At 37.5% G+C, this 14,142-nt stretch overlaps 2 protein-coding genes across 4 annotated transcripts in view; one reads left to right on the forward strand and one right to left on the reverse strand.

Moving 5' to 3' along the window:
• LOC150100155 (glucosidase 2 subunit beta-like) overlaps window positions 1-14,142 on the forward strand; it is a 283,833-nt gene that overhangs the window by 253,681 nt on the left and 16,010 nt on the right. Inside the window, exon 13 of one of the 3 annotated variants that reach the window (XR_016549237.1) lies at window positions 10,468-10,661. The exons of the other annotated variants lie outside the window; for them this stretch is intronic. The gene's annotated coding sequence lies outside the window, so the exon portion shown is untranslated. The remainder of the gene's footprint in view (window positions 1-10,467; window positions 10,662-14,142) is intronic. 3 annotated transcript variants of the gene reach the window in all.
• The window catches only part of Cdk12 (Cyclin-dependent kinase 12), a 585,582-nt gene that overhangs the window by 186,700 nt on the left and 384,740 nt on the right, over window positions 1-14,142 (reverse strand). The gene's annotated exons all lie outside the window — the stretch shown is intronic.

Consider the following 14,142-nt stretch of genomic DNA (forward strand, 5'->3'; position numbering starts at 1 on the left):
AATACTAGTGGTAGTGAGCAGTAGATTGCGTTGATGTAAATGATGATGGTAGTAGTGGTTTGGTGTAGTTGGTGGATGGAGTGGTGGAGATGGAGAGTTGTAGAGTAGGTGTCCTCCCTCAATGAGTTTTCAGACTCATTGGAAGCATCATTCAATAATAATAATATTGCATTATCAAACAGTGTCATAAAATGGTGCCAAAAATGTACAAAAATCGTGCAGTAGCAAAACAGAATACTAACAAGAACAGTGCAGTTCTTGTTAATGTTCAATTGTATTAGAAACTTGAGGGTAATGAGAATGAATTAACTTATAAAATTGAAAAATTAAGACATTACTTTTCAGTTTTATAAATCAAGAGGTGTTTAAAAGAACATGGGAAGGACAAGAAAAATTAAGCAGCAAAAAAATGAGTAAACAACAAAGTGCTGAATAAGGTAAGATTCAGGTAGGTAAAGTCAATTATAAAAAGAAGGATATTATTTGATATGGTAATTCCATCAGAAAACATACCATTAATGACAGGGTTATTGCTTTGAGTTTTTCCTGCAGCAAAAATCAAAAATGTATAACAAACACAATTGAAAAGAAAAAAAAGTAAAAGAGATGGAAATTGAAGATATGAATGATTTAACAAGTGATAAGTTCAGTATGAGAGAGAGAATATTATTATTATTATTTGTCACCTCTAGGGAGTCCAAAGACTCATCGAGGGAGAACACCTACTCTACAACTCAGTTTCCACCACTCACAATCCACCAACTGACCACAACTACACCAACGCCATCTACTGCCGACCACTACCATTAGTATTTCCACAGACAATCACAAACATCCATGCCCACAGCGGGATTCGAACCTGCAGCCTTTTGGCTGGAAAGCAGATACGCTAACCACTCGGCCAGCCAGCCTGGCTAGCCATGTGATTAGCGCATCTGCTAATAAGGATTGTTGGAAAAGGTGAGAGTGAAGAGTGAGAAAGTGAAAATCATTAGTATATTACCTAGATATGATAGAATTAAGAAGAAGGGCTATGATGACAAAGAATTCAATGCACAGGCTGAGTAGAAGAAATGGATGCATTTTTGGATGTGTGTGAAGTGAGTTTTTAGGGAAGAATGGAATTGTATAAAAGAGACAGCCTCCATTTGAATGCATTTGGTATCACAAGTATAGAGAAATTATTAACTGGTGAGATACTTAACAAAGAAAGACAGGGAAACTAGATTATGATGGGAGGAATGATGACAAATTGTGCATAAGAGAGACCATATTACACAACTGTGTTAATGATAGGAATGTGCAATATTATGGAAATGATTATAAGGAAAGAACAATTATGTGTTTGTCTGGATCAGCTTTATTAAGCATGTGCAAGGATGTCTGCATAAGTAAGGCATCAGATAAGAATAGAGATCAGAAAGTTGTCTGACTGGGTCATGCAGACTACAGAAGTGAGTATACAAAAAAAAAAGTCATGCATCTGTAAACAAATGTCAGGAGTATCAGAAACAAAGGAGTCAAGTTTATTGCCTTCTAAATATGGTGCCACAGATTTTAGGCATTAGCAAGACTGGCTATCAGAGGCAGATATACTAACTGGTTTCGACTGTAGATAGTACAGTATTTATTTTATTTATTGGAAGAATAGACAGGATAAAAGAGGAGGGAATGTCTTACTAATGATAACGGATGATTCGAGTCCAGTTAGAATAGAAAACTAGGCAATACAACTAACAATTTTCCATGGGGTAGTGAGATTGAAATAAACTGGTGTGTGAGGTGGAGCCTACAAGATCAAACATATTGTGTGTGTGGGGGGGGTTACATGTGTGTGTGTGGGGGGGGTGTTATAGAGCTAATGGAATGGTTGCTGATGATGAAATGCATTACCAAATAAACATGTTTGGTAAGAAATTAGTAATCATTACAGGTGACTATTAATCATCTAAACACTGATTGGGTAACTGTGAAATCTCATGAGAGGAATATAACCAAATTTATTGAGCTGTTGTGAGACAACTTCCTCAAGCAGCATGTGACAGAAGGAACTTGATTTCAAAAAAGTGTTAGATCTGATTATAGTGTCACAGGAGGTTCTAACTGAAGCCACAACTGTTCTGCCTCTGGTTGGTGACAGTGATCATGCTGTTCTGGCTTGGGAAGTGGCTAAGTTAATGGATGGCTCACTCAAGAAGGTTAAATGCATGAAATACAAAGCAGAAAATTATGACCAACTGGAGAGCATACTGGTTGTTAGATGGCAAGGATGTCAGTAGTACATAGAAAGCATTTAAAAAATACTTAAATGATGCAGTATCAAGATGTGTTTCTAGAGTCTGAAGAGTATAGGGTAGGAGTGAAATTAATGTGCAATCTTATTAAGCCTGAGATTCTTAAGAAAAACATGATGTGGAAGAATGTGTGCATAAGGATGATGTCAGTTATGAAAATCACAAGGAGCAGGCCAGAAGAGTTACAACTATTGTATGGAAAGCAAAGTCTGAGTATGTAAAGAAACTGACTCTGCAAGCTAAAGACAACCCAAAAGAATTCAGTTGTTATTGCTTCATATAAAATAAAGAATGTGTGTGTCTGTGAAAGAATGATTCCATTGAATACAGATGGATTGTTCAACTTATAAGTGTTCATTTTGCTAAAGGCTATCTAGTTGGTGTATGCCAAATTGAGCTTGGTGATATCTCTGCAGTGGATGAAGAATTCAGGTGTACGAGGACAGGGATATACTACATCTATTGCACAAATAAAATAAAAATTTGGCAATAGAGGTTGATGGAATATCAGCATGGATGCTCAGCTGAACAAGAAGTGTGTTCAGCTGAACTGGCTTTTAATTTGAGTTTCAGAACAGGGAAGATTCCACAGGAGTGGAAGAATGTATGATCATCCTATTGCACAAGGGTGGTGCAAAGACTGATGTGTCTAATTACTGACCTGTCAGTATCTCTGGAGCAGTGGTGAAGATTTTGGAAAAGTTGGTGAGATCTTGCATGCAGAATGGATTGACAGAGAATCTATACGTTGCAATTAACAGCATGGGTTTAATATGGGAAGGTCATGTTTGAGCAGCTTGCTCACATTTTATGATATTATCACTGTGATACACAAGGGGGAATGGATACATCATGACACTTTTGGACTTTGCTAAGCCTTCTGACAGAATATAGCATAGAAGACCACTGCATAAGCTGAAGAATATGGGATTGGATTATAAAGTAGCATGGAGAAGAGAATGGATGACTGAAAAATATCAAAATGTGAATGGTAGGGGGGGGGGGAAGTGACCAGTGGTGACACACATGGTTCTTGGTCGATTGTTATTCATTCTTTACGTTAATAACAGTGGGAAGGATTTGACAGGTGACATATAGTTATATGCTGATGATGCAAAGATAGGCAGGGTAATCAGGAATGCAAATGACATGCAGTAATTACAGAAATATTGGAATAAGCTGGAATTGTTGGTATGTGAAAATGGATATCATTTCAATGTTAGTAAAATTATGGACTGTGGTGTAATGAGATATCCAGTGTCATATTATATTATTATTTTTATTAAGAGAGACCTCCAGGGAGTCAGGGACTCATTGAGGGAGGCCACAAACTACATGCACCACAGCTATCATACTTATTCTTGAATTCATTCACACTGCTTGCACTCACAACATTCAATAGCAATCCATTCAAATCATGCACCACCCTATGAGAGAAAAATCTAGCTTTAACCCCCTTCTTAGTGGCATTCATTCTCAGCTTCTAAGGATGCCCCTCTTGTACTTTCCCCACCCTCCATTAATTGAAAAATTCCATCAATTGAAATCCTCTATGACCTTTCAGAAGTTTGTAAGTCTCAATTATATCACCCCTTCTTTCTCCTGTTTGCTACTGTCTGCAGCCTACAAATTCTCAGTCTGTCTTCATAATCAGTATTCCACAATCCTGATGTAGCATACTCTCTTTTGCACTCTCTCTCTCTCTCTCTTTCCACAGTATCAGAACAATGGAAACCAGGAGACAAGACCTGCACACAATAGCCCAAGTGAGGTCTTATCAAGGCCTTGTAAAGAGGCAAAACGACATCCTTATCTCTACATGTCAAAGTTTGTTTCAGCATTGCAATTATCTTTTGAGTTGTATTTGCAGTCTTTGGTACTGACTCTTGAACTTCAACTTGCTATCTACTAACAAACAAGATCCCTAGCCTGATCAATTTCTTCTAGCATAATCCCACCAATATAATATGATGTCGGGTATCTAATCACACCAAAGTGCATGACTTTGCATTTACTGACATCTATATTGGTGGGATTATGCTAGAAGAAACTGGTAAGGCTAAGAATCATGGAGTTTTAGTAGATAGGTTGGTTGGTTGTTTTGGATTTATGGCCATAGCAATAAAGCTACATGGCCATAGTAATAAAGCTACATGGCCAGTGTGCTATGTCAGTAAATTGAGTGTTTTTGAGGCCAGTTTGCTTGTTTTGCAGGACGAAAAATTTGAATTTCTCAAAGGAGAAATCTTGCCACTTTTGACTGATTAGTAGCAAACAGCAAGTTGAAATTCCAAGGCCATATGGCAAAGATTGCAAATGCAACTCAAAGGATAACTGTAATGCTGAAACAAACAAACCCTGAGATGTAAATTTAAGTAGATCAATTTTGGTTCTTTACAAGGCCTTGATATGACCTCACTTGGAACTATCAATCTCAGTCTCTCTTCGTAATCAGTATTCCACAATCCTGATGTGGAATACTCTCCTTTGCTTTTTCTCCCCCCCCCCCACAGCATCAGAATCGCAATGGCAGAATCTCATGGCTTACTGAAACAACCTGGGGTTGTGGTGCTGATGTCTTAAGGTCTTTTGCATTAGCCCTCGCATTCTCTGCAGCAGAATACTGCCCCTATCTGGGAAAGAAGTGTGCACACTAACATTATAGACACCTGGCTAAACTTTGCCATGCACATGATTAGTGGGACACTGAGAAGCACCCCCCACTCCCCTTGCTGCCTGTCTTATCTAACATTGCTCCACCAAATATATAGAGAAGACAAGCCTCGATTAAAGTATTTAATAAAGTAACGAGCAACCTGCTCCTGCCCCTGCACCAGACTCTCATAAATCCACCTAGTATTTACCTAAAATCACGAAACCCTTTCTGGTCCATGGACGAACTCTCTTCAGCTGCCTTACTATCAACACCTGACACGTGGAGAAAACAATGGTCCAACAATCTTCCAACAAACGATTTCCTGGTTGAAGATCCCTGTGCTTCGCAGCCTAGTTTTGCCCTTCCTAGGAAGATTTGGTCATCTATCAACAGGATCAGAACTAAGCAGGGCAGATGTGGCCACCTACTACATAAATGGAGACTATCAGACCAACCTTATTGTGACTGTTCCCCTGTGGCCCAGATGATCATTCATATTGTGAATGACAGCCCAAGGCACCAATTTCACAGTGGTGGCCTCCAGGACATCCACGTGGTGACAGATGAGGCCCTGGATTGGCTTTCTGGTCTGGACATTGACCTGTAGCTGCTTTTGCCATAAGAATAAAAAACTTGGAACTATTGTGCAGATCTTGTCTCCCAGTTTCCGTTGTGATGCTGATACAGTGGAGAGAGTGAAAAGGAGAATGTAAAAGACTATATTAGGATTGCAGAATTCAAATTATGAAAACATGAATACAGATTATGAATTTTTGGACTGCAAGCTTACAACCAAATTTCTGAAAGGGTCATACAGGATTATCAGTATATAAAATTTTTCATTTTATGGAGAGAGGATGAGAGGCATCAATGGATTGAGAATGAATGCAGTCAGGGAAGGAATGAGAGCATGATTTTTCTCTCACAGAGTAGTGTGCGATTGGAATGGATTGCCTTTGGGGGTAATGCATGCAGGTAGTGTGAATTCATGACATGACAGCTTGTAAGAGTGATATGCAGCCTCCTTGACAAGTTTCTGACTCCCTGGCAGATTCTCTCTCTTAATAATAATAATAATATTCTTTTTTGTGGCTCATTTAATTTCTGAACTCCTTCATTCATTTCTTTGTGAAATGCAGAATGCTAGATAAAATGGATGATATTCGAACTGAAAAATTCAAAGATGTAGAAGCGAAAGTTATTGATGAGGGAGCGAAAGAAAGTATGAATGAGGAAACGGAAGTAAGGTGCAGCAGAATGAGAGGTAGTGAGACTGTAGGAGTGACAGAGAGTGAAACTGAATTGTGGGAAGGCAAGATTTGATGAAACAGTAATTGAAAATGAAAAATGAAATGAGGAATATGCAGAGTGATATTAGATGGTTAGTGGAAACTAATGAAAGTGTGCAAAAGAATAGAATGAAAGAAAAAAGGGTAAAAGAGGTGATGAGTGATTCCAGGATAGCAATGTATGGAGAACATAAGAGCATGTGAAGGCAAATATCAGGAGGTTGTTGAGAAAGTGAATGTTAACAGTCATGTATTTATTGCCGAAATATGACAATGACGAGTTGAGATGAATAGCCAAAATCATGAACAGTATGATAGCAGAGCTGTGTGAGGAGAAGGGAGTACAGTTTGTGGATGTATGGCATGTGTTTGAGAGAATAATGGAATTATATAGGTGTAATGGGTTACATCTGAATGGCTTTGGAGTGCGTGCACTGCAGAGAGCATTTCTAGATAGAAGTACAGTGTGTGATGCATGCAAGAGATCAGAAGTAAGAGATGAAGTGAAAAATCAGGAGAGTGGTATTGAAGAGACAGAAATGCTTGGTAGTGGAAACAGTAATAGTGTAAGAGATGAACAGAGAATGAGAATGCAAGAAGAACAGGGAAAAGCCTGGTTAGACAGGGAAACATGACACAGGGAGAGTGGATGTTGAAAGTGGCAGTGAATGTGTGTATGAAGATCGAGTATATTTCAATATGGGTGGGGAATTTCAGACTGAGCAGATATATGTGGTAAGTGGCAATAAAGGTGATTCGGCAGGACAGGTGTAGTGGGGGAAATCACAACCAACAAATGGCATAGATAGGACTGGTTATAGACCAAAACTGAACTACTGTGCTTGTCTACAAATGCCAGAATTATCAGAAATAAGGGAGATGAAATGGTTTCACTGACTGAGTTTATGCATCCCAAAATCACTGGAATAAGTGAAACATGGTTGAATAAAGATGATATTCCAATGGGAATAGAAATAGAAGTTTACAGTATTTTTTGCAAGGATAGAAAGGACAAAAAGGAGGGGGGAGTGCTGCTGACGATAGCAGGGGAATTATGTTCACATAAGGTGGACATGAAAGAGGGAAATAGTGGCAATGGTTATGAGGCTGTGTGGAGATCGACAGGTAGACATATTTAGTTAGATGTTACTATAGGACAGGGAATGTGGAGGATAGTGATGAAGAAATGTATAAACAACTTGGATTAGTGAACAAAGGAAAGTAATTATTATAGGTGATTTTAATTATGGCAGTATAGATTGCAATGAAGAGATAGCATTTGGGAATAAGGAAAATGAATTTCTCGAGTTCTTGAGAGATAATTATCTCAAGCAACCTGTAAAGGAGGGCATGTGAGGATTGAGAGTTTTAGATCTGATCATTTCATCAGAGGATGTAATTGTGAGTGGGGTTTCACATTTTCCTGCAGTTAGTGAGAGTGATCATGAAGTGACTGCCTGTGTTGTGGCTGTAGGTGTAAAATTTGTAGCCACAGCCTTATTACTAACTTACTTATGTACTATAACAAGGTGACAAATGTTTTGGACAAGCGAGATGCATATACAGTGGTATACTTAGATTTTGTAAAAGCTTTTGATAGATTGACACATGACAAGCTCTTAATAAATTGAAATGGATTGGATTGGATAACAGACTTCTGAGTAAGATCAGTGACTGGCTGTCAGATAGGTATCAGAAAGTTGTATATGGGGTGCAGTATCCCAAAAGAGGAAGGTCATTAGTTGTGTACTGCAGAGGTCAGTTTTGTGATCACTGTTGTTCAGTTTGTATGTTAATGATAATGGGATGGGTTTAACTGGTGATCTACAGCTATTTGCAGATAATGCAAAATGGGGGAAAAACAATTCAGAGTCAATCAAATGTTATCGCCTTACAGGAAAACTTGAACTGATTGCATGAATGGGCAGGTAAGCAGAACTGTCAGTTCAATGTTTGCAAAGTGTAAGGTTTGAGATTTGGTAAGCAATGACAGAATGCAAAGTATACACTTGATGGGGAAACTTTAAAGGAAGTAGAGGAGACGAGAGATCTAGGAGTGGTGTTGTACCTGGACTTGAAATTCAGAGGCCACATTGCACAAGTTGTGAAGATGTCACATCAGGTAATGATGCAGAGGACCCTGACATGCAGAAATAAAGAGGTTATGATGCCATTGTATAAGGCTTTCATCATGCCTAATATGGATTATTGTGTACAGATTTAGTTGCCAGGTTTTCATGATGAAGATGTGTTGGAAAAGGTCCAGAAAAGATTTACAAAGGTGGTCAGTGGGCTTTGGTATGTGTACAAGGTCAGATTGAGAGAGTGTAAATTGCAAAGCCTCATGAATAGGAGCAGGGGGGGGGGACATCACATAAGCTGGTGAGGGGTTGTTATTGTGTTGACATGGAGGAGTCTTTTCATAGAATGAGGGGGGGGGTAGAACAAGAGGCCATCACTGGAAACTGTATAAGGAGGGTATGAGCAGAGGAGTGAGGAGAAGGCTCTTTACATGGAGAGTGGTTGGTGAGTTGAATGAATTGCCTGAGTGTGTTGTGAATGTGGATTCACTGAATCAGTTTAAGACACGGTTGGATGAGCATTGTTTGCAATAATGTGTACCTCCCACAATGAGTCTCTGTCTCCATGTAGGTCAGATGTTAATAATAATAATATAAAGTGGCTACACTGCATAATTCAGATCTGGACAAAGGTTCATATTCATAATATTAATTATATATATATATATTTTTAAAAATAGCATGAAATGAAATATGAGAATTACAAAGGAATTATTCTACTGAGTGTTCCAGGTAAGATTTTTGCTTGCACATACCTGAAAGGGCTAAAAAACATTACGGAAGAGAAACTTGGAGAAAAACAAGCTGGATTCAGGACAAATAGTGGTTGTTAGGAATTAGATTTTTTCACTTTAAGACAACAATGAGAAATCATGGGAATACAACAAGGATCCGTATATAAGTTTCACAAATATGGAAAAAGCATATAACAAGGAGCCAAAAGATACTATTCATAACACCACAGTTATGAATAGTATCTTTTGGGTTAGTATCAGTTATATAGCGTAGATGGGACATTACATAGCTAGCATAAAACCTGTACTCAAGTTGTAAATCAGCAGTCAGATTTAAAGGATGTGCTGGAGAATAGTTTCATGTAAAATCAAGTTTAAGAGAAAGGTGCAAACTATCTCTACTGTCATTTCATTATCTGTATAGATCAGTGGTCCCCAACCCACAGCCCTTGGTTTCCCAGAAAATTTACCCCAATTTTTTATATATGTTTGACATTGTCAACTTTTAGTAACCCTGTGCAAATAAATGATTGCTATAAGAGTCTGTATTAAATTTCTCTCAAATTCCTCCCAGCTATGGACATAGACTTTTGGTTGCTGATGTCAATTAAAGGAAACAGATGGTGGCATTTCAGTATCAGTTTTCACCCAACTGTTAAGGACATTAGAAGAGGTAAAGAATTGTGAGAAACAATGGATTTTGAGATATGTTGAAATGCGCTGAATAAACCGAGCTTAGGCGTGAATTCATCTGAATTAGTAGTACCCTATTCCCATCACTTTTAGTCAGTAGTTTTTCGAAGTGTTTAAGTTCTTCCTTAGTGCCTTGTGTCTAGGAGTGGATGATTTTTTTTTGTTGTTGTTTTTGTTACTTTTATCAGTTATTATTATTATGATTCAGACCTCCATGGAGTCAAAAGACTCATCATAGGAGGCCCATCCTGGAAAACACAAAATCTGTCACACACCACTCTGTGAACTCATTGACTGTTCATGCTCTCACCACTCTATCAGATCAGGTAATGCATTCCATGGTTCGCCCATCCTCCATGCAAAGAAACCACTCCTCATCCTCTTGCTCACAACTTCCTTTTGTAAGATCCAGGGATGGCCCCTTGTCCTCTCTCCTTCCCTCTGTTCCATTAAGTGAAAGAATTCCTCAGTGTTAACCTTGTAACCACATATCACCTCTCCTTCTTCTACCCATCAAACTCTGTAGTCCACATTCCCCTCAGCCTGTGTTCATAACTAATATTGTACAGTCCTGGTACCATCTTTGTTAACTGCCTTTGCACCCTTTCCAGAGTTAATTTATCCTGTTCAAATCCTGGGGACCAAATTTGAGAACAACAGTCTAAGTGTGGTCTGATCAGGGCTTTATACAATGGAATGACAACATTTTTATCTCTGTAGGTCAGCGTCCTTCTCAGTATTGCAGCAATCCTCTAGGTTACCTTCACCACCTTTACAATATGTTCCCTGAATTTGAGGTTTCTATCAATCATCACCCCCAGATCACTTGCCTCCCCTATTTCTGAAGGATAAAGTGATAAAATGATTATAGACTGTGGGAATTGGTGTTCAATATTTTAAGAGTCCAACCCAAAGTAAGTATTATTCTGCATGTAAATGAGATAGTTCAGTAAATAATAGATGTCTATAATATATCAGGCTCTTTGAAATTCTCAGTCAGTGTGTCACGTAATAATAATAATAATAATAATAATATTGAGCACTACTTGATACATTTATGAACCTAAAGGATTTGCAGCAGCCATATTCTCCATTTATGGTAGCACATATATTTGTATTGCGAATCAACATTTTCATTTTCAAAAATGAAAACAGTCAAATCAAAGTGTAGAACAAGACTTTCAAATGATCATTTGCATAATATTTTAAGATTGCATGTCACAAACCTTGAAGTGGTTTGTGACACACAGTATCAATAAACTTTCTGATAATTTGCAGCCTCAAATATTGCATTCAATGTATGCATAGCTTCTGATAAATAGTGCATTAATTTCATAAGTTTAATTTTATCTTTTGACTGATACAGATATTTTGTTATTCTTGGTTCTGTATATCTTTTGACCATCGTAATCTTTCAATATGTGATATATCCATTTTCCCTAAATTTTACTGTTTAGTAGTACATTTTAAAGTATTTTGTCCTACCTCCAATGTTGACAGTATAATTTGATTAACTCACTCTAAAACAAAAAAAAACGTAACAGATTTTGTCTGCAGCCCACAAAATCTTTCCAGTAGCAAATGCAGCCTCTGGGAGGTGAAAGGTTGAACACTGGTATAGATCATATTATGATAAAAAGTGACATTAAATCTAGTATCAAAATTGGAAATATTATACTCATCTCTACTTTATGCAGATGATGTTATACCCTAAATTTATTCTCTTTAATTTAACTGAATAACTACTGTAATAAACTTGGTATGAACATGAGCAATAAAAAGACAAAAGCTATGTTATTTAGGAGCATTGGAAAAGATCACCTGCATTCCTAATGCAGAACCAGAGAAGTTCAGTTATTTAGCCACAATTTAAAACAGGTAACAGAATAAGCAAAGCTGTTGGTAGGGAGCTAGGTGAATATTGCTGAACTGAAGACTTTGTAGCAAAAAGGGGGCAGCTTCAATTTTATAAACTTTTGTAAATTAAGTAAAAACTATTCAAAAAAAATATTTTAGACTATTACTCAAAACATTTTGCCAACATATAATATACATATGTGAATACACATTTCCTCAGAGTGGCATGAATTTTCAAAATTTGGAGCTATCCCCTTTTTTTCCACCAAATTGCATAAAAATATGCTAATCTAAGGTTAATAATTAAAATTATTATTATTATTATTATTATCATCCGACACCTCCAGGGAGTACAAAGACTCATCGAGGGAGGGCACCTACTCTACAACTCTCTGTCTCCACCACTCAAATCCACCAAATACAACTGCAACTACACCACTACCAGTATTTCCATAGACAATCACAAACATCCATTCTCACAGTGGGATTCGAACCTGCAGCCTTTTAGTTGGAAAGCGGATACGCTAACCACTCAGCCAATAAGGCCAGCAAATAAGTAACACAATGCTGTTACAAAACTATTTATTAGTACACAGTAACCAATAATAACCAACACAGTTTTATAAAAATTAAAATGAAATAATTTACAATAAATCATGAATATTAGTTGCAAAGTTGTAGGGTGCAAGTACCATAATCATAACTCTGCACTGGGTTATAGGAGCTGCCTTGTTCTTACATCAGTGTATTCAGAATTTTTTTTTTAACATATAGTGCAATCTATCACTCAATTTTCAACTAAAAATGGAGATGCCTCCTTTCCGCAGCAATGTCTTCAATTTCTCTTTTAAGAGAAATTAGCTAAAGCACTAAATTATCTGTTTACAAGATGGTATTCAAACCAAATTTTAATATCTGAGAGTAAAATTAAAAAGGGGCGGAATTAGCTGTGTTCTCCTACCAGGATCTTGGCTGACTAGCCATCAGTCATACTTGTAGCATGTTGAGCACAGTTAAGCCTGGGATGGATTTCCATGGTTGGGCTGGCAACCTATGACACGGTCAAAAACCCTGATGGAACTGATATAGATGACAGTGCCAATATTTCGGTGAAGTCTGGAGGGCCATACCCAGGAAGTCTTAGTATCATGCCTCCACATGGAACCCCCCCCCCCGGGAAACATGGTGTCGTAATGAGCCATGGCAAAGTTGATACTAAGCAAAGAGCTGGCAGAAAGCTATAAAGTGCATCTCCCAAGACATTATGTGGCCAGCGTGGGAGATGTTAGGACTGCAATAACATCTGCTGTTTCATCATTGGCGGAAGAATTCATATATCAACAGCAATGTGAAACAACTGGCAAGCAGAAGATTCTGAATACAGATCAATGGCTGAGAGAGTGAGCCAAGTTAGCTGGCTATTGCAGACGTGGAAGAGATCGGGGCCTCACCACGTTACTATCCTCTATCCTATAGTCGACCATGAAGAAACGGAAATATTTTACTATGCTTTGGAAGTTGGAACCTCTGCAACGTCCCAAGCTGTAAATAGTTACAGGGAAGAAGACACTGAAGTGATTAAAACTGAAACTGTGATTAAAACATCATCATAGAGTGCAAGTGCACTCTATGATGATGTCAACTTAAATCCGAAAGGAAGGTTGGTATCTGATATTCCTCATTTGAAAACAAGAAACAGAGTCTTGAAAATTGGAACTTGGAACGTGAGAATATTATATAAACTAGGGAATTTTGACAACCTTATACAGGAAATAAAAAGACTTAAAGTTGGTGTGATGGGAATTAGTGAAACAAGATGGCCTAACATGGGAAAACTAGAGAAAGATGAATTTACATTTGTATATTCTGGTGGAGAGAAGCATGAATATGGAGTGGGTCTCATGATTAAGAAAGACATCTTTAAATGTGTAATGGGACTGTGGCCCATAAATGAAAGAATAATACTTATTAAATTAGCCACAAAGCCTTTTAACATCATAATTATCCAGGTTTATGCCCCTACGATGAATCACAATGATGGAGAAATAGAAGATTTTTATAATAACTTACAAAAATCTATAGAATATGTAAAATCAAATAAGATACTCATAGTGATGGGTGACTTGAATGCAAAGGTTGGAGAAGGGGAAGAAAATCCAGTTGTTAGAAAATTTGGACTAGGCGACAGAAATGAAAGAGGTGAGAGATTGATACAATTCTGCATTCAAAACAACTTGCGCATAATGAATACTTTCTTTCAACATCCAAAGCGCAGACTGTATACTTGGACAAACCCAGATAACTCTATAAGAAACCAAATAGATTTCATAATGATAAATAATAGATACAAAAATAATATAACCAACATAAAAACATACCCTGGTGCTGATATAGTTTCAGACCATAACCCTGTTGTACACTTTAAAAATTAAACAAAAACATTTCTAAAAACAATCATACTGAAAGACTTAACGTCACAGCTCTGAATATACCTGACAACATAATGGCGTTTAACTCAGAAATTAGGAAGAAATTAGA

Source organism: Typopeltis vanoorti, chromosome 13 (genome assembly GCF_054136105.1).
Source record: "Typopeltis vanoorti isolate ZY-2024b chromosome 13, IOZ_Tvanoo_1.0, whole genome shotgun sequence".
Lineage (NCBI taxonomy): Eukaryota > Metazoa > Arthropoda > Arachnida > Uropygi > Thelyphonidae > Typopeltis > Typopeltis vanoorti.